A 26,182-nucleotide genomic window follows, 5' to 3' on the forward strand; every position below is an offset into this window, starting at 1 on the left:
ACAAGCTGGATTCGAACACTTCGTTTTACCAGTGTTCGTGAGTGTGAACTCAAAAACGTAATATCTCCAGAACTGCGTGAAATGAACGTATTCGTGCTTCACTCGACGTGCCACGTCGTTTTAGAGCAAAACAAGCTAGATTCGAACACTTCGTTTAACCAGTGTTTGTGAGTGTGAACTCAAAAACGTAATATCTCCAGAACTGCGTGAAATGCACGTATCGTGCTTAACTCGACGTCGCACGTCGTTTTAGAGCAAAACAAGCTAGATTCGAACACTTCGTTTTACCAGTGTTCGTGAGTGTGAACTCAAAAACGTAATATCTCCAGAACTGCGTGAAATGCACGTATTCGTGCTTAACTCGACGTGCCACGTCGTTTTAGAGCAAAACAAGCTAGATTCGAACACTTCGTTTTACCGGTGTTCGTGAGTGTGAACTCAAAAACGTAATATCTCCAGAACTGCGTGAAATGCACGTATTCGTGCTTAACTCGACGTGGCACGTCGTTTTAGAGCAAAACAAGCTAGATTCGAACACGTCGTTTTACCAGTGTTCGTGTGTGAACTCAAAAACGTAATATCTCCAGAACTGCGTGAAATGCACGTATTCGTGCTTAACTCGACGTGGCACGTCGTTTTAGAGCAAAACAAGCTAGATTCGAACACTTCGTTTTACCAGTGTTCGTGAGTGTGAACTCAAAAACGTAATATCTCCAGAACTGCGTGAAATGCACGTATTCGTGCTTAACTCGACGTGCCACGTCGTTTTAGAGCAAAATAAGCTAGATTCGAGCACTTTGTTTTACCTGTGATCGTGAGTGTGAACTCAAAAACGTAATATCTCCAGAACTGCGTGAAATGCACGTACTCGTGCTTAACTCGACGTGGCACGTCGTTTTAGAGCAAAACAAGCTAGATTCGAACACGTCGTTTTACCAGTGTTCGTGTGTGAACTCAAAAACGTAATATCTCCAGAACTGCGTGAAATGCACGTATTCGTGCTTAATTCGACGTGGCACGTCGTTTTAGAGCAAAACAAGCTAGATTCGAACACTTCGTTTTACCAGTGTTCGTGAGTGTGAACTCAAAAACGTAATATCTCCAGAACTGCGTGAAATGCACGTATTCGTGCTTAACTCGACGTGCCACGTCGTTTTAGAGCAAAATAAGCTAGATTCGAGCACTTTGTTTTACCTGTGATCGTGAGTGTGAACTCAAAAACGTAATATCTCCAGAACTGCGTGAAATGCACGTATTCGTGCTTAACTCGACGTGGCACGTCGTTTTAGAGCAAAATAAGCTAGATTCGAACACTTCATTTTACCAGTGTTCGTGAGTGTGAACTCAAAAACGTAATATCTCCAGAACTGCGTGAAATGCACGTATTCGTGCTTAACTCGACGTGGCACGTCGTTTTAGAGCAAAACAAACTAGATCCTATAAATGAAATGAACTTTAAGCGCACACGAAAAACGCACACAAGAGGAGATACACACAGGAGAAGCGCTTGTCCTGTGTGTATCTCCTCTTGTGTGCGTTTTTCGTGTGCGCTTAAAGTTCATATTATTTATAGCTATGCACCATCTAGCCCAAACTGAAGTTTTGTTAAACTAGATCCGAACACTTCGTTTTACCAGTGTTCGTGAGTGTGAACTCAAAAACGTAATATCTCCAGAACTGCGTGAAATGCACGTATTCGTGCTTAACTCGACGTGCCACGTCGTTTTAGAGCAAAACAAGCTAGATTCGAACACTTCGTTTTACCGGTGTTCGTGAGTGTGAACTCAAAAACGTAATATCTCCAGAACTGCGTGAAATGCACGTATTCGTGCTTAACTCGACGTGGCACGTCGTTTTAGAGCAAAACAAACTAGATTCGAACACTTCGTATTACCAGTGTTCGTGAGTGTGAACTCGAAAACGTAATATCTCCAGAACTGCGTGAAATGCACGTATTCGTGCTTAACTCGACGTGGCACGTCGTTTTAGAGCAAAACAAGCTAGATTCGAACACTTCGTTTTACCAGTGTTCGTGTGTGAACTCAAAAACGTAATATCTCCAGAACTCCGTGAAATGCACGTATTCGTGCTTAACTCGACGTGGCACGTCGTTTTAGAGCAAAACAAGCTAGATTCGAACACTTCGTTTTACCAGTGTTCGTGTGTGAACTCAAAAACGTAATATCTCCAGAACTGCGTGAAATGCACGTATTCGTGCTTAACTCGACGTGGCACGTCGTTTTAGAGCAAAACAAGCTATATTCGAACACTTCGTTTTACCAGTGTTCGTGAGTGTGAACTCAAAAACGTAATATCTCCAGAACTGCGTGAAATGCACGTATTCGTGCTTAACTCGACGTGCCACGTCGTTTTAGAGCAAAATAAGCTAGATTCGAGCACTTCGTTTTACCTGTGATCGTGAGTGTGAACTCAAAAACGTAATATCTCCAGAACTGCGTGAAATGCACGTATTCGTGCTTAACTCGACGTGGCACGTCGTTTTAGAGCAAAACAAGCTAGATTCGAACACTTCGTTTTACCAGTGTTCGTGAGTGTGAACTCAAAAAACGTAATATCTCCAGAACTGCGTGAAATGCACGTATTCGTGCTTAACTCGACGTGGCACGTCGTTTTAGAGCAAAACAAGCTGGATTCGAACACTTCGTTTTACCAGTGTTCGTGAGTGTGAACTCAAAAACGTAATATCTCCAGAACTGCGTGAAATGAACGTATTCGTGCTTCACTCGACGTGCCACGTCGTTTTAGAGCAAAACAAGCTAGATTCGAACACTTCGTTTAACCAGTGTTTGTGAGTGTGAACTCAAAAACGTAATATCTCCAGAACTGCGTGAAATGCACGTATCGTGCTTAACTCGACGTCGCACGTCGTTTTAGAGCAAAACAAGCTAGATTCGAACACTTCGTTTTACCAGTGTTCGTGAGTGTGAACTCAAAAACGTAATATCTCCAGAACTGCGTGAAATGCACGTATTCGTGCTTAACTCGACGTGCCACGTCGTTTTAGAGCAATACAAGCTAGATTCGAACACTTCGTTTTACCGGTGTTCGTGAGTGTGAACTCAAAAACGTAATATCTCCAGAACTGCGTGAAATGCACGTATTCGTGCTTAACTCGACGTGGCACGTCGTTTTAGAGCAAAACAAGCTAGATTCGAACACTTCGTTTTACCAGTGTTCGTGAGTGTGAACTCAAAAAACGTAATATCTCCAGAACTGCGTGAAATGCACGTATTCGTGCTTAACTCGACGTGGCACGTCGTTTTAGAGCAAAACAAGCTGGATTCGAACACTTCGTTTTACCAGTGTTCGTGAGTGTGAACTCAAAAACGTAATATCTCCAGAACTGCGTGAAATGAACGTATTCGTGCTTCACTCGACGTGCCACGTCGTTTTAGAGCAAAACAAGCTAGATTCGAACACTTCGTTTAACCAGTGTTTGTGAGTGTGAACTCAAAAACGTAATATCTCCAGAACTGCGTGAAATGCACGTATCGTGCTTAACTCGACGTCGCACGTCGTTTTAGAGCAAAACAAACTAGATTCGAACACTTCGTTTTACCAGTGTTCGTGAGTGTGAACTCGAAAACGTAATATCTCCAGAACTCCGTGAAATGCACGTATTCGTGCTTAACTCGACGTGGCACGTCGTTTTAGAGCAAAACAAGCTAGATTCGAACACTTCGTTTTACCAGTGTTCGTGAGTGTGTACTCAAAAACGTAATATCTCCAGAACTGCGTGAAATGCACGTATTCGTGCTTAACTCGACGTGCCACGTCGTTTTAGAGCAACATAAGCTAGATTCGAGCACTTCGTTTTACCTGTGATCGTGAGTGTGAACTCAAAAACGTAATATATCCAGAACTGCGTGAAATGCACGTATTCGTGCTTAACTCGACGTGGCACGTCGTTTTAGAGCAAAACAAGCTAGATTCGAACACTTCGTTTTACCAGTGTTCGTGAGTGTGAACTCAAAAACGTAATATCTCCAGAACTGCGTGAAATGCACGTATTCGTGCTTAACTCGACGTGGCACGTCGTTTTAGAGCAAAACAAACTAGATCCTATAAATGAAATGAACTTTAAGCGCACACGAAAAACGCACACAAGAGGAGATACAAACAGGACAAGCGCTTGTCCTGTGTGTATCTCCTCTTGTGTGCGTTTTTCGTGTGCGCTTAAAGTTCATATTATTTATAGCTATGCACCATCTAGCCCAAACTGAAGTTTTGTTAAACTAGATCCGAACACTTCGTTTTACCAGTGTTCGTGAGTGTGAACTCAAAAACGTAATATCTCCAGAACTGCGTGAAATGCACGTATTCGTGCTTAACTCGACGTGCCACGTCGTTTTAGAGCAAAACAAGCTAGATTCGAACACTTCGTTTTACCGGTGTTCGTGAGTGTGAACTCAAAAACGTAATATCTCCAGAACTGCGTGAAATGCACGTATTCGTGCTTAACTCGACGTGGCACGTCGTTTTAGAGCAAAACAAACTAGATTCGAACACTTCGTATTACCAGTGTTCGTGAGTGTGAACTCAAAAACGTACTATCTCCAGAACTGCGTGAAATGCACGTATTCGTGCTTAACTCGACGTGGCACGTCGTTTTAGAGCAAAACAAGCTAGATTCGAACACTTCGTTTTACCAGTGTTCGTGTGTGAACTCAAAAACGTAATATCTCCAGAACTGCGTGAAATGCACGTATTCGTGCTTAACTCGACGTGGCACGTCGTTTTAGAGCAAAACAAGCTAGATTCGAACACTTCATTTTACCAGTGTTCGTGAGTGTGAACTCAAAAACGTAATATCTCCAGAACTGCGTGAAATGCACGTATTCGTGCTTAACTCGACGTGCCACGTCGTTTTAGAGCAACATAAGCTAGATTCGAGCACTTCGTTTTACCTGTGATCGTGAGTGTGAACTCAAAAACGTAATATCTCCAGAACTGCGTGAAATGCACGTATTCGTGCTTAACTCGACGTGGCACGTCGTTTTAGAGCAAAACAAGCTAGATTCGAACACTTCGTTTTACCAGTGTTCGTGAGTGTGAACTCAAAAACGTAATATCTCCAGAACTGCGTGAAATGCACGTATTCGTGCTTAACTCGACGTGGCACGTCGTTTTAGAGCAAAACAAACTAGATCCTATAAATGAAATGAACTTTAAGCGCACACGAAAAACGCACACAAGAGGAGATACACACAGGACAAGCGCTTGTCCTGTGTGTATCTCCTCTTGTGTGCGTTTTTCGTGTGCGCTTAAAGTTCATATTATTTATAGCTATGCACCATCTAGCCCAAACTGAAGTTTTGTTAAACTAGATCCGAACACTTCGTTTTACCAGTGTTCGTGAGTGTGAACTCAAAAACGTAATATCTCCAGAACTGCGTGAAATGCACGTATTCGTGATTAACTCGACGTGCCACGTCGTTTTAGAGCAAAACAAGCTAGATTCGAACACTTCGTTTTACCGGTGTTCGTGAGTGTGAACTCAAAAACGTAATATCTCCAGAACTGCGTGAAATGCACGTATTCGTGCTTAACTCGACGTGGCACGTCGTTTTAGAGCAAAACAAACTAGATTCGAACACTTCGTATTACCAGTGTTCGTGAGTGTGAACTCAAAAACGTAATATCTCCAGAACTGCGTGAAATGCACGTATTCGTGCTTAACTCGACGTGGCACGTCGTTTTAGAGCAAAACAAACTAGATTCGAACACTTCGTATTACCAGTGTTCGTGAGTGTGAACTCAAAAACATAATCTCTCCAGAACTGCGTGAAATGCACGTATTCGTGCTTAACTCGACGTGGCACGTCGTTTTAGAGCAAAACAAGCTAGATTCGAACACTTCGTTTTACCAGTGTTCGTGTGTGAACTCAAAAACGTAATATCTCCAGAACTGCGTGAAATGCACGTATTCGTGCTTAACTCGACGTGGCACGTCGTTTTAGAGCAAAACAAGCTAGATTCGAACACTTCGTTTTACCAGTGTTCGTGAGTGAACTCAAAAACGTAATATCTCCAGAACTGCGTGAAATGCACGTATTCGTGCTTAACTCGACGTGCCACGTCGTTTTAGAGCAAAATAAGCGATTCGAGCACTTCGTTTTACCTGTGATCGTGAGTGTGAACTCAAAAACGTAATATCTCCAGAACTGCGTGAAATGCACGTATTCGTGCTTAACTCGACGTGGCACGTCGTTTTAGAGCAAAACAAGCTAGATTCGAACACTTCGTTTTGCCAGTGTTCGTGAGTGTGAACTCAAAAAACGTAATATCTCCAGAACTGCGTGAAATGCACGTATTCGTGCTTAACTCGACGTGGCACGTCGTTTTAGAGCAAAACAAGCTGGATTCGAACACTTCGTTTTACCAGTGTTCGTGAGTGTGAACTCAAAAACGTAATATCTCCAGAACTGCGTGAAATGCACGTATTCGTGCTTAACTCGACGTGGCACGTCGTTTTAGAGCAAAACAAGCTAGATTCGAACACTTCGTTTTACCAGTGTTCGTGAGTGTGAACTCAAAAACGTAATATCTCCAGAACTGCGTGAAATGCACGTATTCGTGCTTAACTCGACGTGGCACGTCGTTTTAGAGCAAAACAAACTAGATCCTATAAATGAAATGAACTTTAAGCGCACACGAAAAACGCACACAAGAGGAGATACACACAGGACAAGCGCTTGTCCTGTGTGTATCTCCTCTTGTGTGCGTTTTTCGTGTGCGCTTAAAGTTCATATTATTTATAGCTATGCACCATCTAGCCCAAACTGAAGTTTTGTTAAACTAGATCCGAACACTTCGTTTTACCAGTGTTCGTGAGTGTGAACTCAAAAACGTAATATCTCCAGAACTGCGTGAAATGCACGTATTCGTGCTTAACTCGACGTGCCACGTCGTTTTAGAGCAAAACAAGCTAGATTCGAACACTTCGTTTTACCGGTGTTCGTGAGTGTGAACTCAAAAACGTAATATCTCCAGAACTGCGTGAAATGCACGTATTCGTGCTTAACTCGACGTGGCACGTCGTTTTAGAGCAAAACAAACTAGATTCGAACACTTCGTATAACCAGTGTTCGTGAGTGTGAACTCAAAAACGTAATATCTCCAGAACTGCGTGAAATGCACGTATTCGTGCTTAACTCGACGTGGCACGTCGTTTTAGAGCAAAACAAACTAGATTCGAACACTTCGTATTACCAGTGTTCGTGAGTGTGAACTCAAAAACGTAATCTCTCCAGAACTGCGTGAAATGCACGTATTCGTGCTTAACTCGACGTGGCACGTCGTTTTAGAGCAAAACAAGCTAGATTCGAACACTTCGTTTTACCAGTGTTCGTGTGTGAACTCAAAAACGTAATATCTCCAGAACTGCGTGAAATGCACGTATTCGTGCTTAACTCGACGTGGCACGTCGTTTTAGAGCAAAACAAGCTAGATTCGAACACTTCGTTTTACCAGTGTTCGTGAGTGAACTCAAAAACGTAATATCTCCAGAACTGCGTGAAATGCACGTATTCGTGCTTAACTCGACGTGCCACGTCGTTTTAGAGCAAAATAAGCGGTTCGAGCACTTCGTTTTACCTGTGATCGTGAGTGTGAACTCAAAAACGTAATATCTCCAGAACTGCGTGAAATGCACGTATTCGTGCTTAACTCGACGTGGCACGTCGTTTTAGAGCAAAACAAGCTAGATTCGAACACTTCGTTTTACCAGTGTTCGTGAGTGTGAACTCAAAAAACGTAATATCTCCAGAACTGCGTGAAATGCACGTATTCGTGCTTAACTCGACGTGGCACGTCGTTTTAGAGCAAAACAAGCTGGATTCGAACACTTCGTTTTACCAGTGTTCGTGAGTGTGAACTCAAAAACGTAATATCTCCAGAACTGCGTGAAATGAACGTATTCGTGCTTCACTCGACGTGCCACGTCGTTTTAGAGCAAAACAAACTAGATTCGAACACTTCGTATTACCAGTGTTCGTGAGTGTGAACTCAAAAACGTAATATCTCCAGAACTGCGTGAAATGCACGTATTCGTGCTTAACTCGACGTGCCACGTCGTTTTAGAGCAAAATAAGCGGTTCGAGCACTTCGTTTTACCTGTGATCGTGAGTGTGAACTCAAAAACGTAATATCTCCAGAACTGCGTGAAATGCACGTATTCGTGCTTAACTCGACGTGGCACGTCGTTTTAGAGCAAAACAAGCTAGATTCGAACACTTCGTTTTACCAGTGTTCGTGTGTGAACTCAAAAACCTAATATCTCCAGAACTCCGTGAAATGCACGTATTCGTGCTTAACTCGACGTGGCACGTCGTTTTAGAGCAAAACAAGCTAGATTCGAACACTTCGTTTTACCAGTGTTCGTGAGTGTGAACTCAAAAACGTAATATCTCCAGAACTGCGTGAAATGCACGTATTCGTGCTAACTCGACGTGCCACGTCGTTTTAGAGCAACATAAGCTAGATTCGAGCACTTCGTTTTACCTGTGATCGTGAGTGTGAACTCAAAAACGTAATATCTCCAGAACTGCGTGCAATGCACGTATTCGTGCTTAACTCGACGTGGCACGTCGTTTTAGAGCAAAACAAGCTAGATTCGAACACTTCGTTCTACCAGTGTTCGTGAGTGTGAACTCAAAAACGTAATATCTCCAGAACTGCGTGAAATGCACGTATTCGTGCTTAACTCGACGTGGCACGTCGTTTTAGAGCAAAACAAACTAGATCCTATAAATGAAATGAACTTTAAGCGCACACGAAAAACGCACACAAGAGGAGATACACACAGGACAAGCGCTTGTCCTGTGTGTATCTCCTCTTGTGTGCGTTTTTCGTGTGCGCTTAAAGTTCATATTATTTATAGCTATGCACCATCTAGCCCAAACTGAAGTTTTGTTAAACTAGATCCGAACACTTCGTTTTACCAGTGTTCGTGAGTGTGAACTCAAAAACGTAATATCTCCAGAACTGCGTGAAATGCACGTATTCGTGCTTAACTCGACGTGCCACGTCGTTTTAGAGCAAAACAAGCTAGATTCGAACACTTCGTTTTACCGGTGTTCGTGAGTGTGAACTCAAAAACGTAATATCTCCAGAACTGCGTGAAATGCACGTATTCCTGCTTAACTCGATTTGCCACGTCGTTTTAGAGCATCACAAGCTAGATTCGAACACTTCGTTTTACCAGTGTTCGTGAGTGTGAACTCAAAAAACGTAATATCTCCAAAACTGCGTGAAATGCACGTATTCGTGCTTAACTCGACGTGGCACGTCGTTTTAGAGCAAAACAAGCTGGATTCGAACACTTCGTTTTACCAGTGTTCGTGAGTGTGAACTCAAAAACGTAATATCTCCAGAACTGCGTGAAATGGACGTATTCGTGCTTCACTCGACGTGCCACGTCGTTTTAGAGCAAAACAAGCTAGATTCGAACACTTCGTTTAACCAGTGTTCGTGAGTGTGAACTCAAAAACGTAATATCTCCAGAACTGCGTGAAATGCACGTATCGTGCTTAACTCGACGTCGCACGTCGTTTTAGAGCAAAACAAACTAGATTCGAACCCTTCGTTTTACCAGTGTTCGTGAGTGTGAACTCGAAAACGTAATATCTCCAGAACTGCGTGAAATGCACGTATTCGTGCTTAACTCGACGTGGCACGTCGTTTTAGAGCAAAACAAGCTAGATTCGAACACTTCGTTTTACCAGTGTTCGTGTGTGAACTCAAAAACGTAATATCTCCAAAACTGCGTGAAATGCACGTATTCGTGCTTAACTCGACGTGGCACGTCGTTTTAGAGCAAAACAAGCTGGATTCGAACACTTCGTTTTACCAGTGTTCGTGAGTGTGAACTCAAAAACGTAATATCTCCAGAACTGCGTGAAATGGACGTATTCGTGCTTCACTCGACGTGCCACGTCGTTTTAGAGCAAAACAAGCTAGATTCGAACACTTCGTTTAACCAGTGTTCGTGAGTGTGAACTCAAAAACGTAATATCTCCAGAACTGCGTGAAATGCACGTATCGTGCTTAACTCGACGTCGCACGTCGTTTTAGAGCAAAACAAACTAGATTCGAACACTTCGTTTTACCAGTGTTCGTGAGTGTGAACTCGAAAACGTAATATCTCCAGAACTGCGTGAAATGCACGTATTCGTGCTTAACTCGACGTGGCACGTCGTTTTAGAGCAAAACAAGCTAGATTCGAACACTTCGTTTTACCAGTGTTCGTGTGTGAACTCAAAAACGTAATATCTCCAGAACTGCGTGAAATGCACGTATTCGTGCTTAACTCGACGTGGCACGTCGTTTTAGAGCAAAACAAGCTAGATTCGAACACTTCGTTTTACCAGTGTTCGTGAGTGTGAACTCAAAAACGTAATATCTCCAGAACTGCGTGAAATGCACGTATTCGTGCTTAACTCGACGTGCCACGTCGTTTTAGAGCAAAATAAGCTAGATTCGAGCACTTCGTTTTACCTGTGATCGTGAGTGTGAACTCAAAAACGTAATATCTCCAGAACTGCGTGAAATGCACGTATTCGTGCTTAACTCGACGTGGCACGTCGTTTTAGAGCAAAACAAACTAGATCCTATAAATGAAATGAACTTTAAGCGCACACGAAAAACGCACACAAGAGGGAGGAGATACACACAGGACAAGCGCTTGTCCTGTGTGTATCTCCTCTTGTGTGCGTTTTTCGTGTGCGCTTAAAGTTCATATTATTTATAGCTATGCACCATCTAGCCCAAACTGAAGTTTTGTTAAACTAGATCCGAACACTTCGTTTTACCAGTGTTCGTGAGTGTGAACTCAAAAACGTAATATCTCCAGAACTGCGTGAAATGCACGTATTCGTGCTTAACTCGACGTGCCACGTCGTTTTAGAGCAAAACAAGCTAGATTCGAACACTTCGTTTTACCGGTGTTCGTGAGTGTGAACTCAAAAACGTAATATCTCCAGAACTGCGTGAAATGCACGTATTCGTGCTTAACTCGACGTGGCACGTCGTTTTAGAGCAAAACAAGCTAGATTCGAACACTTCGTTTTACCGGTGTTCGTGAGTGTGAACTCAAAAACGTAATATCTCCAGAACTGCGTGAAATGCACGTATTCCTGCTTAACTCGATTTGCCACGTCGTTTTAGAGCATCACAAGCTAGATTCGAACACTTCGTTTTACCAGTGTTCGTGAGTGTGAACTCAAAAAACGTAATATCTCCAAAACTGCGTGAAATGCACGTATTCGTGCTTAACTCGACGTGGCACGTCGTTTTAGAGCAAAACAAGCTGGATTCGAACACTTCGTTTTACCAGTGTTCGTGAGTGTGAACTCAAAAACGTAATATCTCCAGAACTGCGTGAAATGGACGTATTCGTGCTTCACTCGACGTGCCACGTCGTTTTAGAGCAAAACAAGCTAGATTCGAACACTTCGTTTAACCAGTGTTCGTGAGTGTGAACTCAAAAACGTAATATCTCCAGAACTGCGTGAAATGCACGTATCGTGCTTAACTCGACGTCGCACGTCGTTTTAGAGCAAAACAAACTAGATTCGAACACTTCGTTTTACCAGTGTTCGTGAGTGTGAACTCGAAAACGTAATATCTCCAGAACTGCGTGAAATGCACGTATTCGTGCTTAACTCGACGTGGCACGTCGTTTTAGAGCAAAACAAGCTAGATTCGAACACTTCGTTTTACCAGTGTTCGTGTGTGAACTCAAAAACGTAATATCTCCAGAACTGCGTGAAATGCACGTATTCGTGCTTAACTCGACGTGGCACGTCGTTTTAGAGCAAAACAAGCTAGATTCGAACACTTCGTTTTACCAGTGTTCGTGAGTGTGAACTCAAAAACGTAATATCTCCAGAACTGCGTGAAATGCACGTATTCGTGCTTAACTCGACGTGCCACGTCGTTTTAGAGCAAAATAAGCTAGATTCGAGCACTTCGTTTTACCTGTGATCGTGAGTGTGAACTCAAAAACGTAATATCTCCAGAACTGCGTGAAATGCACGTATTCGTGCTTAACTCGACGTGGCACGTCGTTTTAGAGCAAAACAAACTAGATCCTATAAATGAAATGAACTTTAAGCGCACACGAAAAACGCACACAAGAGGGAGGAGATACACACAGGACAAGCGCTTGTCCTGTGTGTATCTCCTCTTGTGTGCGTTTTTCGTGTGCGCTTAAAGTTCATATTATTTATAGCTATGCACCATCTAGCCCAAACTGAAGTTTTGTTAAACTAGATCCGAACACTTCGTTTTACCAGTGTTCGTGAGTGTGAACTCAAAAACGTAATATCTCCAGAACTGCGTGAAATGCACGTATTCGTGCTTAACTCGACGTGCCACGTCGTTTTAGAGCAAAACAAGCTAGATTCGAACACTTCGTTTTACCAGTGTTCGTGAGTGTGAACTCAAAAACGTAATATCTCCAGAACTGCGTGAAATGCACGTATTCGTGCTTAACTCGACGTGCCACGTCGTTTTAGAGCAAAATAAGCTAGATTCGAGCACTTCGTTTTACCTGTGATCGTGAGTGTGAACTCAAAAACGTAATATCTCCAGAACTGCGTGAAATGCACGTATTCGTGCTTAACTCGACGTGGCACGTCGTTTTAGAGCAAAACAAGCTAGATTCGAACACTTCGTTTTACCAGTGTTCGTGAGTGTGAACTCAAAAACGTAATATCTCCAGAACTGCGTGAAATGCACGTATTCGTGCTTAACTCGACGTGGCACGTCGTTTTAGAGCAAAACAAACTAGATCCTATAAATGAAATGAACTTTAAGCGCACACGAAAAACGCACACAAGAGGGAGGAGATACACACAGGACAAGCGCTTGTCCTGTGTGTATCTCCTCTTGTGTGCGTTTTTCGTGTGCGCTTAAAGTTCATATTATTTATAGCTATGCACCATCTAGCCCAAACTGAAGTTTTGTTAAACTAGATCCGAACACTTCGTTTTACCAGTGTTCGTGAGTGTGAACTCAAAAACGTAATATCTCCAGAACTGCGTGAAATGCACGTATTCGTGCTTAACTCGACGTGCCACGTCGTTTTAGAGCAAAACAAGCTAGATTCGAACACTTCGTTTTACCGGTGTTCGTGAGTGTGAACTCAAAAACGTAATATCTCCAGAACTGCGTGAAATGCACGTATTCGTGCTTAACTCGACGTGGCACGTCGTTTTAGAGCAAAACAAACTAGATTCGAACACTTCGTATTACCAGTGTTCGTGAGTGTGAACTCAAAAACGTACTATCTCCAGAACTGCGTGAAATGCACGTATTCGTGCTTAACTCGACGTGGCACGTCGTTTTAGAGCAAAACAAGCTAGATTCGAACACTTCGTTTTACCAGTGTTCGTGTGTGAACTCAAAAACGTAATATCTCCAGAACTGCGTGAAATGCACGTATTCGTGCTTAACTCGACGTGGCACGTCGTTTTAGAGCAAAACAAGCTAGATTCGAACACTTCATTTTACCAGTGTTCGTGAGTGTGAACTCAAAAACGTAATATCTCCAGAACTGCGTGAAATGCACGTATTCGTGCTTAACTCGACGTGCCACGTCGTTTTAGAGCAACATAAGCTAGATTCGAGCACTTCGTTTTACCTGTGATCGTGAGTGTGAACTCAAAAACGTAATATCTCCAGAACTGCGTGAAATGCACGTATTCGTGCTTAACTCGACGTGGCACGTCGTTTTAGAGCAAAACAAGCTAGATTCGAACACTTCGTTTTACCAGTGTTCGTGAGTGTGAACTCAAAAACGTAATATCTCCAGAACTGCGTGAAATGCACGTATTCGTGCTTAACTCGACGTGGCACGTCGTTTTAGAGCAAAACAAACTAGATCCTATAAATGAAATGAACTTTAAGCGCACACGAAAAACGCACACAAGAGGAGATACACACAGGACAAGCGCTTGTCCTGTGTGTATCTCCTCTTGTGTGCGTTTTTCGTGTGCGCTTAAAGTTCATATTATTTATAGCTATGCACCATCTAGCCCAAACTGAAGTTTTGTTAAACTAGATCCGAACACTTCGTTTTACCAGTGTTCGTGAGTGTGAACTCAAAAACGTAATATCTCCAGAACTGCGTGAAATGCACGCATTCGTGCTTAACTCGACGTGCCACGTCGTTTTAGAGCAAAACAAGCTAGATTCGAACACTTCGTTTTACCGGTGTTCGTGAGTGTGAACTCAAAAACGTAATATCTCCAGAACTGCGTGAAATGCACGTATTCGTGCTTAACTCGACGTGGCACGTCGTTTTAGAGCAAAACAAACTAGATTCGAACACTTCGTATTACCAGTGTTCGTGAGTGTGAACTCAAAAACGTAATATCTCCAGAACTGCGTGAAATGCACGTATTCGTGCTTAACTCGACGTGGCACGTCGTTTTAGAGCAAAACAAACTAGATTCGAACACTTCGTATTACCAGTGTTCGTGAGTGTGAACTCAAAAACGTAATCTCTCCAGAACTGCGTGAAATGCACGTATTCGTGCTTAACTCGACGTGGCACGTCGTTTTAGAGCAAAACAAGCTAGATTCGAACACTTCGTTTTACCAGTGTTCGTGTGTGAACTCAAAAACGTAATATCTCCAGAACTGCGTGAAATGCACGTATTCGTGCTTAACTCGACGTGGCACGTCGTTTTAGAGCAAAACAAGCTAGATTCGAACACTTCGTTTTACCAGTGTTCGTGAGTGAACTCAAAAACGTAATATCTCCAGAACTGCGTGAAATGCACGTATTCGTGCTTAACTCGACGTGCCACGTCGTTTTAGAGCAAAATAAGCGATTCGAGCACTTCGTTTTACCTGTGATCGTGAGTGTGAACTCAAAAACGTAATATCTCCAGAACTGCGTGAAATGCACGTATTCGTGCTTAACTCGACGTGGCACGTCGTTTTAGAGCAAAACAAGCTAGATTCGAACACTTCGTTTTACCAGTGTTCGTGAGTGTGAACTCAAAAAACGTAATATCTCCAGAACTGCGTGAAATGCACGTATTCGTGCTTAACTCGACGTGGCACGTCGTTTTAGAGCAAAACAAGCTGGATTCGAACACTTCGTTTTACCAGTGTTCGTGAGTGTGAACTCAAAAACGTAATATCTCCAGAACTGCGTGAAATGCACGTATTCGTGCTTAACTCGACGTGGCACGTCGTTTTAGAGCAAAACAAGCTAGATTCGAACACTTCGTTTTACCAGTGTTCGTGAGTGTGAACTCAAAAACGTAATATCTCCAGAACTGCGTGAAATGCACGTATTCGTGCTTAACTCGACGTGGCACGTCGTTTTAGAGCAAAACAAACTAGATCCTATAAATGAAATGAACTTTAAGCGCACACGAAAAACGCACACAAGAGGAGATACACACAGGACAAGCGCTTGTCCTGTGTGTATCTCCTCTTGTGTGCGTTTTTCGTGTGCGCTTAAAGTTCATATTATTTATAGCTATGCACCATCTAGCCCAAACTGAAGTTTTGTTAAACTAGATCCGAACACTTCGTTTTACCAGTGTTCGTGAGTGTGAACTCAAAAACGTAATATCTCCAGAACTGCGTGAAATGCACGTATTCGTGCTTAACTCGACGTGCCACGTCGTTTTAGAGCAAAACAAGCTAGATTCGAACACTTCGTTTTACCGGTGTTCGTGAGTGTGAACTCAAAAACGTAATATCTCCAGAACTGCGTGAAATGCACGTATTCGTGCTTAACTCGACGTGGCACGTCGTTTTAGAGCAAAACAAACTAGATTCGAACACTTCGTATTACCAGTGTTCGTGAGTGTGAACTCAAAAACGTAATATCTCCAGAACTGCGTGAAATGCACGTATTCGTGCTTAACTCGACGTGGCACGTCGTTTTAGAGCAAAACAAACTAGATTCGAACACTTCGTATTACCAGTGTTCGTGAGTGTGAACTCAAAAACGTAATCTCTCCAGAACTGCGTGAAATGCACGTATTCGTGCTTAACTCGACGTGGCACGTCATTTTAGAGCAAAACAAGCTAGATTCGAACACTTCGTTTTACCAGTGTTCGTGTGTGAACTCAAAAACGTAATATCTCCAGAACTGCGTGAAATGCACGTATTCGTGCTTAACTCGACGTGGCACGTCGTTTTAGAGCAAAACAAGCTAGATTCGAACACTTCGTTTTACCAGTGTTCGTGAGTGAACTCAAAAACGTAATATCTCCAGAACTGCGTGAAATGCACGTATTCGTGCTTAACTCGACGTGCCACGTCGTTTTAGAGCAAAATAAGCGATTCGAGCACTTCGTTTTACCTGTGATCGTGAGTGTGAACTCAAAAACGTAATATCTCCAGAACTGCGTGAAATGCACGTATTCGTGCTTAACTCGACGTGGCACGTCGTTTTAGAGCAAAACAAGCTAGATTCGAACACTTCGTTTTACCAGTGTTCGTGAGTGTGAACTCAAAAAACGTAATATCTCCAGAACTGCGTGAAATGCACGTATTCGTGCTTAACTCGACGTGGCACGTCGTTTTAGAGCAAAACAAGCTGGATTCGAACACTTCGTTTTACCAGTGTTCGTGAGTGTGAACTCAAAAACGTAATATCTCCAGAACTGCGTGAAATGAACGTATTCGTGCTTCACTCGACGTGCCACGTCGTTTTAGATCAAAACAAGCTAGATTCGAACACTTCGTTTAACCAGTGTTTGTGAGTGTGAACTCAAAAACGTAATATCTCCAGAACTGCGTGAAATGCACGTATCGTGCTTAACTCGACGTCGCACGTCGTTTTAGAGCAAAACAAACTAGATTCGAACACTTCGTTTTACCAGTGTTCGTGAGTGTGAACTCGAAAACGTAATATCTCCAGAACTGCGTGAAATGCACGTATTCGTGCTTAACTCGACGTGGCACGTCGTTTTAGAGCAAAACAAGCTAGATTCGAACACTTCGTTTTACCAGTGTTCGTGTGTGAACTCAAAAACCTAATATCTCCAGAACTCCGTGAAATGCACGTATTCGTGCTTAACTCGACGTGGCACGTCGTTTTAGAGCAAAACAAGCTAGATTCGAACACTTCGTTTTACCAGTGTTCGTGAGTGTGAACTCAAAAACGTAATATCTCCAGAACTGCGTGAAATGCACGTATTCGTGCTTAACTCGACGTGCCACGTCGTTTTAGAGCAACATAAGCTAGATTCGAGCACTTCGTTTTACCTGTGATCGTGAGTGTGAACTCAAAAACGTAATATCTCCAGAACTGCGTGAAATGCACGTATTCGTGCTTAACTCGACGTGGCACGTCGTTTTAGAGCAAAACAAGCTAGATTCGAACACTTCGTTTTACCAGTGTTCGTGAGTGTGAACTCAAAAACGTAATATCTCCAGAACTGCGTGAAATGCACGTATTCGTGCTTAACTCGACGTGGCACGTCGTTTTAGAGCAAAACAAACTAGATCCTATAAATGAAATGAACTTTAAGCGCACACGAAAAACGCACACAAGAGGAGATACACACAGGACAAGCGCTTGTCCTGTGTGTATCTCCTCTTGTGTGCGTTTTTCGTGTGCGCTTAAAGTTCATATTATTTATAGCTATGCACCATCTAGCCCAAACTGAAGTTTTGTTAAACTAGATCCGAACACTTCGTTTTACCAGTGTTCGTGAGTGTGAACTCAAAAACGTAATATCTCCAGAACTGCGTGAAATGCACGTATTCGTGCTTAACTCGACGTGCCACGTCGTTTTAGAGCAAAACAAGCTAGATTCGAACACTTCGTTTTACCGGTGTTCGTGAGTGTGAACTCAAAAACGTAATATCTCCAGAACTGCGTGAAATGCACGTATTCGTGCTTAACTCGACGTGCCACGTCGTTTTAGAGCAAAACAAGCTAGATTCGAACACTTCGTTTTACCGGTGTTCGTGAGTGTGAACTCAAAAACGTAATATCTCCAGAACTGCGTGAAATGCACGTATTCCTGCTTAACTCGATTTGCCACGTCGTTTTAGAGCATCACAAGCTAGATTCGAACACTTCGTTTTACCAGTGTTCGTGAGTGTGAACTCAAAAAACGTAATATCTCCAAAACTGCGTGAAATGCACGTATTCGTGCTTAACTCGACGTGGCACGTCGTTTTAGAGCAAAACAAGCTGGATTCGAACACTTCGTTTTACCAGTGTTCGTGAGTGTGAACTCAAAAACATAATATCTCCAGAACTGCGTGAAATGAACGTATTCGTGCTTCACTCGACGTGCCACGTCGTTTTAGAGCAAAACAAGCTAGATTCGAACACTTCGTTTAACCAGTGTTCGTGAGTGTGAACTCAAAAACGTAATATCTCCAGAACTGCGTGAAATGCACGTATCGTGCTTAACTCGACGTCGCACGTCGTTTTAGAGCAAAACAAACTAGATTCGAACACTTCGTTTTACCAGTGTTCGTGAGTGTGAACTCGAAAACGTAATATCTCCAGAACTGCGTGAAATGCACGTATTCGTGCTTAACTCGACGTGGCACGTCGTTTTAGAGCAAAACAAGCTAGATTCGAACACTTCGTTTTACCAGTGTTCGTGTGTGAACTCAAAAACGTAATATCTCCAGAACTGCGTGAAATGCACGTATTCGTGCTTAACTCGACGTGGCACGTCGTTTTAGAGCAAAACAAGCTAGATTCGAACACCTCGTTTTACCAGTGTTCGTGAGTGTGAACTCAAAAACGCAATATCTCCAGAACTGCGTGAAATGCACGTATTCGTGCTTAACTCGACGTGCCACGTCGTTTTAGAGCAAAATAAGCTAGATTCGAGCACTTCGTTTTACCTGTGATCGTGAGTGTGAACTCAAAAACGTAATATCTCCAGAACTGCGTGAAATGCACGCATTCGTGCTTAACTCGACGTGGCACGTCGTTTTAGAGCAAAACAAGCTAGATTCGAACACTTCGTTTTACCAGTGTTCGTGAGTGTGAACTCAAAAACGTAATATCTCCAGAACTGCGTGAAATGCACGTATTCGTGCTTAACTCGACGTGGCACGTCGTTTTAGAGCAAAACAAACTAGATCCTATAAATGAAATGAACTTTAAGCGCACACGAAAAACGCACACAAGAGGAGATACACACAGGACAAGCGCTTGTCCTGTGTGTATCTCCTCTTGTGTGCGTTTTTCGTGTGCGCTTAAAGTTCATATTATTTATAGCTATGCACCATCTAGCCCAAACTGAAGTTTTGTTAAACTAGATCCGAACACTTCGTTTTACCAGTGTTCGTGAGTGTGAACTCAAAAACGTAATATCTCCAGAACTGCGTGAAATGCACGTATTCGTGCTTAACTCGACGTGCCACGTCGTTTTAGAGCAAAACAAGCTAGATTCGAACACTTCGTTTTACCGGTGTTCGTGAGTGTGAACTCAAAAACGTAATATCTCCAGAACTGCGTGAAATGCACGTATTCGTGCTTAACTCGACGTGCCACGTCGTTTTAGAGCATCACAAGCTAGATTCGAACACTTCGTTTTACCAGTGTTCGTGAGTGTGAACTCAAAAAACGTAATATCTCCAAAACTGCGTGAAATGCACGTATGCGTGCTTAACTCGACGTGGCACGTCGTTTTAGAGCAAAACAAGCTGGATTCGAACACTTCGTTTTACCAGTGTTCGTGAGTGTGAACTCAAAAACGTAATATCTCCAAAACTGCGTGAAATGAACGTATTCGTGCTTCACTCGACGTGCCACGTCGTTTTAGAGCAAAACAAGCTAGATTCGAACACTTCGTTTAACCAGTGTTCGTGAGTGTGAACTCAAAAACGTAATATCTCCAGAACTGCGTGAAATGCACGTATCGTACTTAACTCGACGTCGCACGTCGTTTTAGAGCAAAACACCAAAACTACAAAATTCTGGAACAAAACCCTGAATATCCAAAAATCCATACCTCCAAAACTCCAAAAATCCAAATCTCCGAAACTCCGAAACTCCAAAACTCCAAAAGTGCAAAAATCCAAAACTCCAAAACTCAAAAACTCGAAAACTCCAAAAATCCAAAACTCAAAAATCCAAAACTTAAAAACTCAAAACTCCAAAAACCCGAAACTCAAAAATTTCAAACTCCAAAACTCTAAAACTCTAAAACTTCAAAACTCCAACACTCCGAAACTCCGACACTCCAAAACTCCAAAACTACAAAACTACAAAATTCCGAAACTCCAAGACCCCGAATCTCCAAAACGCCGAAATTCCAAATCTCCGAAACTCCAAAAATCCGAAACTCTGAAAATTCGATACTCCAAAACTCCAAAATTCCGAAACTCCAAAACTCCGAAACTCCGATAATCCAGAACTCTAAAACTCCAAAACTCCAAAGCTCTAAAACTCCAAAATTCCAATAATCCGAAACTTCGAAAGTCCAAAACTCCAAAAATCCGAAACTCGAAAACTCCAAAACTCCAAAATTCCAAAAATCCAAAACACCAAAACTCCAATGCTCCAAAAATCCAAAACTCCAAAAATCGAAAACTCCGAAAATCGAAAACTTAAAAACTCCAAAACTCCAAAAGTGCAAAAATCCAAAACTCCAAAGCTCCAAAGCTCCAAAACTCCAGAACTCCAAATTTCCGAAACTCCACAACCCCGAATCTCCAAAACTCCGAAAATCCAAAGCTCCCAAACTCCGAAACTCCAAAACTCCGATACTCCAGAACTCCAAAACTCCAAATATCAAAAAACTCTGAAACTCCAAAACTCCAACACTCCGAAACTCCGACACTCCAAAACTACAAAACTACAAAATTCCGAAACTCCAAAACTCAAAAATTCCGAAACTCCACAACCCTGAACCTCCAAAACTCTGAAACTCCAGAACTCCGAAACTCCGAAACTCTAAAACTCCAAAACTCCAACACTCCAAAACTCCGACACTCCAAAACTACAAAACTACAAAATTCCGAAACTCCAAGACCCCGAATCTTTAAAACGCCGAAACTCCAAATCTCCGAAACTCCAAAACTCCAAAAATCAGAAACTCTGAAAATTCGAAACTCCAAAACTCCAAAACTGCAAAACTCCAAAACTCCGAAACTCCAAAACTCAAAAATTCCGAAACTCCGAAACTCCGGAACTCCGAAACTCCAAAACTCCAAAACTCAAAAATTCCGAAACTCCACAACCCTGACTCTCCAAAACTCCGAAACTCCAAAACTCCGAAACTCCAAAACTCAAAAATTCTGGAACAACAAAACCCTGAATATCCAAAAATCCATACCTCCAAAACTCCAAAAATCCAAAACTCCTAAACTCCAAAACTCCAAAAGTGCAAAAATCCAAAACTCCAAAACTCAAAAACTCCAAAACTCCAAAAATCCAAAAATCCGACACTCAAAAATTTCAAACTCCAAAACTCTAAAACTCTAAAACTCCAAAACTCCAAAACTCCAACACTCCGAAACTCCGACACTCCAAAACTCCAAAACTACAAAATTCCGAAACTCCAAGACTCCGAATCTCCAAAACGCCGAAATTCCAAATCTCCGAAACTCCAAAACTCCAAAAATCCGAAACTCTGAAAATTCGATACTCCAAAACTCCAAAACTCCAAAACTCCGATAATTTAGAACTCCAAAACTCCAAAACTCTAAAACTCCAAAACTCCAACACTCCGAAACTCCGAAACTCCGACACTCCAAAACTGCAAAACTGCAAAACTACTAAACTACAAAATTCCGAAACTCCAAGACCCCGAATCTCCAAAACGCCAAAACTCCAAATCTCCGAAACTCCAAAACTCCAAAAATCCGAAACTCTGAAAATTCGAAACTCTAAAAGTCCAAAACTCCAAAACTCCAAAACTCCGAAACTCCCAAACTCAAAAATTCCGAAACTCCACAACCCTGAACCTCGAAAACTCCGAAACTCCAAAACTCCGAAACTCCGAAACTCCAAAATTCCAAAACTCCGATACTGCAAAACTCCAAAACTCCGAAACTCCGAAACTCCGAAACTCCGGAACTCCGAAACTCCAAAACTCCAAAACTCAAAAATTCCGAAACTCCACAACCCTGACTCTCCAAAACTCCGAAACTTCAAAACTCCGAAACTCCAAAACTCCAAAACTCCAAAACTCCGAACCTCCAAAACTCCAAAACTCCACAACCCCGAATCTCCACAACTCCGAAACTCCGAAACTCCGAAACTCCAAAACTCCAAAACTCCAAAACTCCATAACTCCAAAACTGCAAAAGTTCAAAAATCCAAAACACAAAAACTCAAAAACTCAAAAACTCAAAAACTCCAAAACTCTATAACTCCAAAACTCCAACACTCCGAAACTCCGACACTCCAAAACTACAAAACTACAAAATTCCGAAACTGCAAGACCCCGAATCTTTAAAACGCCGAAACTCCAAATCTCCGAAACTCCAAAAATCCGAAACTCTGAAAATTCGAAACTCCAAAACTCAAAAATTCCGAAACTCCACAACCCTGAACCTCGAAAACTCCGAAACTCCGAAACTCCAGAACTCCAAAACTCCCGAGACTGCAAAACTCCAAAACTCCGAAACTCCGGAACTCCGAAACTCCAAAACTCCAAAACTCCGATACTGCAAAACTCCAAAACTCCGAAACTCCGGAACTCCGAAACTACAAAACTCCAAAACCCAAAAATTCCGAAACTCCACAACCCTGACTCTCCAAAACTACGAAACTTCAAAACTCCGAAACTCCAACACTCCAAAACTCCAAAACTCCGAACCTCCAAAACTCCAAAACTCCACAACCCCGAATCTCCACAACTCCGAAACTCCAAAAATCCATACCTCCAAAAATCAAAAATTCTAAAACTCGAAAACTCCATTAATTCGAAACTCCGAAACTCCAAAACTCCAAAAGTGCAAAAATCCAAAACTCCAAAACTGCAAAAGTTCAAAAATCCAAAACTCAAAAACTCAAAAACTCAAAAACTCAAAAACTCTATAACTCCAAAACTCCAAAACTCCAACACTCCAAAACTACAAAAGTACAAAATTCCGAAACTCCAAGACCCAGAATCTTTAAAACGCCGAAACTCCAAATCTCCGAAACTCCAAAACTCCAAAAATCCGAAACTCTGAAAATTCGAAACTCCAAAACTCCAAAATTCCGAAACTCCACAACCCTGAACCTCCAAAACTCCGAAACTGCGAAACTCCAGAACTCCAAAACTCCGAACCTCTAAAACTCCAAAACTCCACAACCCCGAATCTCCACAACTCCGAAACTCCTGAAATCCATACCTCCAAAAATAAAAAATTCTAAAACTCGAAAACTCCATTAATTCGAAACTCCGAAACTCCGACACTCCAAAACTCCAAAACTACAAAATTCTGGAACAACAAAACCCTGAATATCCAAAAATCCATACCTCCAAAACTCCAAAAATCCAAAACTCCGAAACTCCGAAACTCCAAAACTCCAAAAGTGCAAAAATCCAAAACTCCAAAACTAAAAAACTCCAAAACTCCAAAAATCCAAAACTCAAAAATCCAAAACTTAAAAACTCCAAACTCCAAAAATACGAAACTCAAAAATTTCAAACTCCAAAACTCTAAAACTCTAAAACTCCAAAACTCCAACACTCCGGAACTCCGACACTCCAAAACTCCAAAACTACAAAACTACAAAATTCCGAAACTCCAAAACCCCGAATCTCCAAAACGCCGAAATTCCAAATCTCCGAAACTCCAAAAATCCGAAACTCTGAAAATTCGATACTCCAAAACTCCAAAATTCCGAAACTCCAAAACTCCGAAACTCCGATAATCCAGAACTCTAACACTCCAAAACTCCAAAGCTCTAAAACTCCAAAATTCCAATAATCCGAAACTTCGAAAGTCCAAAACTCCAAAAATCCGAAACTCGAAAACTCCAAACTCCAAAACTCTAAAACTCCAAAACTCCAACACTCCGAAACTCCGACACTCCAAAACTACAAAACTACAAAATTCCGAAACTCCAAGACCCCGAATCTTTAAAACGCCGAAACTCCAAATCTCCGAAACTCCAAAACTCCAAAAATCCGAAACTGAAAATTCGAAACTCCAAAACTCCAAAACAGCAAAACTCTAAAACTCCGAAACTCCAAAACTCAAAAATTCCGAAACTCCACAACCCTGAACCTCCAAAACTCCGAAACTTCGAAAATCCAAACCTCCAAAACTCCCGAGACTGCAAAACTCCAAAAACTCCGAAACTCCGAAACTGCGGAACTCCGAAACTCCAAAACTCCAAAATTCTGGAACAACAAAACCCTGAATATCCAAAAATCCATACCTCCAAAACTCCAAAAATCCAAAACTCCGAAACTCCAAAACTCCAAAAGTGCAAAAATCCAAAACTCCAAAACTCAAAAACTCAAAAACTCCAAAAAACCAAAAATCCAAAACTCAAAAATCCAAAACTTAAAAACTCCAAACTCCAAAAATCCGAAACTCAAAAATTTCAAACTCCAAAACTCTAAAACTCGAAAACTCCAAAACTCTAAAACTCCAAAACTCCAACACTCCGAAACTCCGACACTCCAAAACTAAAAAACTACAAAATTCCAAAACTCCTAGACCCCGAATCTCCAAAACGCCGAAACTCCAAATCTCCGAAACTCCAAAACTCCAAAAATCCGAAACTCTGAAAATTCGAAACTCCAAAACTCAAAAATTCCGAAACTCCACAACCCTGAACCTCCAAAACTCCGAAACTCCGAAACTCCAGAACTCCAAAACTCCCGAGACTGCAAAACTCCAAAATTCCGAAACTCCGAAACTCCGGAACTCCGAAACTCCAAAACTCCAAAACTCAAAAATTCCGAAACACCACAACCCTGACTCTCCAAAACTCCGAAACTCCAAAACTCCGAAACTCCAGAACTCCAAAATTCTGGAACAACAAAACCCTGAATATCCAAAAATCCATACCTCCAAAACTCCAAAAATCCAAAACTCCTAAACTCCAAAACTCCAAAAGTGCAAAAATCCAAAACTCCAAAACTCAAAAACTCCAAAACTCCAAAAATCCAAAAATCCGACACTCAAAAATTTCAAACTCCAAAATTTTAAACTCAAACTCCAAAACTCCAACACTACGAAACTCCGACACTCCAAAACTACAAAATTCCGAAACTCCATGACTCCGAATCTCCAAAACGCCGAAATTCCAAATCTCCGAAACTCCAAAACTCCAAAAATCCGAAACTCTGAAAATTCGATACTCCAAAACTCCAAAACTCCGAAACTCCGATAATTTAGAACTCCAAAACTCCAAAACTCTGAAACTCCAAAACTCCAACACTCCGAAACTCCGACACTCCAAAACTCCAAAACTGCAAAACTACAAAACTACAAAATTCCGAAACTCCAAGACCCCGAATCTCCAAAACGCCAAAACACCAAATCTCCGAAACTCCAAAACTCCAAAAATCCGAAACTCTGAAAATTCGAAACTCTAAAACTCCAAAACTCCAAAACTCCGAAACTCCGAAACTCCAAAACTCCAAAACTCCGAACCTCCAAAACTCCAAAACTCCACAACCCCGAATCTCCACAACTCCGAAACTCCGAAACTCCGAAACTCCAAAACTCCAAAACTCCAAAACTCCATAACTCCAAAACTGCAAAAGTTCAAAAATCCAAAACTCAAAAACTCAAAAACTCAAAAACTCAAAAACTCTATAACTCCAAAACTCCAACACTCCAAAACTCCGACACTCCAAAACTACAAAACTACAAAATTCCGAAACTCCAAGACCCCGAATCTTTAAAACGCCGAAACTCCAAATCTCCGAAACTCCAAAACTCCAAAAATCCGAAACTCCACAACCCTGAACCTCGAAAACTCTGAAACTCCGAAACTCCGAAACTCCAAAATTCCAAAACTCCGATACTGCAAAACTCCAAAACTCCGAAACTCCGAAACTCCGGAACTCCGAAACTCCAAAACTCCAAAACTCAAAAATTCCGAAACTCCACAACTCTGACTCTCCAAAACTCCGAAACTTCAAAACTCAAAAACTCAAAAACTCCAAAACTCTATAACTCCAAAACTCCAACACTCCAAAACTCCGACACTCCAAAACTACAAAACTACAAAATTCCGAAACTCCAAGA

This window comes from Amblyomma mixtum, chromosome 1 (assembly GCF_055824585.1).
Source record: "Amblyomma mixtum isolate Tamu chromosome 1, ASM5582458v1, whole genome shotgun sequence".
Classification (NCBI taxonomy): Eukaryota; Metazoa; Arthropoda; class Arachnida; order Ixodida; family Ixodidae; genus Amblyomma; species Amblyomma mixtum.